General features: G+C 38.1%; 1 protein-coding gene across 1 annotated transcript in view; it reads left to right on the top strand.

The window, feature by feature from the left end:
* The window catches only part of LOC119590634, a gene marked incomplete at its 5' end in the record, with an annotated part of 133,180 nt that overhangs the window by 30,295 nt on the left and 102,586 nt on the right, over window positions 1-299 (top strand).

Genomic DNA, 299 nt, shown 5'->3' with positions numbered 1-299 from the left:
ATAAGCTAGTGTAGTTGACCAAAAAGCCTAGCTCATTCCACTGAGCAAACGGACCCATTATGTTAAATAAACTTTTGGCTGGAACAGTTAGCAGACCCGCCATATTCCGAAAAGGTTGATAGACTTTTCCCTCCTTTATGTTGTTGTTTCTTGTGCTTTTGTTTCCAGAGTTTCAAAGCTGTTGCGCCGTTTCTCTCAAAGGCGTATTCATTGTTTTGTTTAAGCGATTTAAATTTGATACTGTAGGAGCCAGCTGCTATTTTGTTTTCTATTGATTTCGTTAGAATATCCTTTGTTGT

This window comes from Penaeus monodon, chromosome 27, assembly GCF_015228065.2.
Source record: "Penaeus monodon isolate SGIC_2016 chromosome 27, NSTDA_Pmon_1, whole genome shotgun sequence".
NCBI lineage: Eukaryota > Metazoa > Arthropoda > Malacostraca > Decapoda > Penaeidae > Penaeus > Penaeus monodon.
The sequence above is the reverse complement of the archived record's forward strand: the minus strand, read 5'-3'. Positions and strand labels throughout refer to the sequence as shown.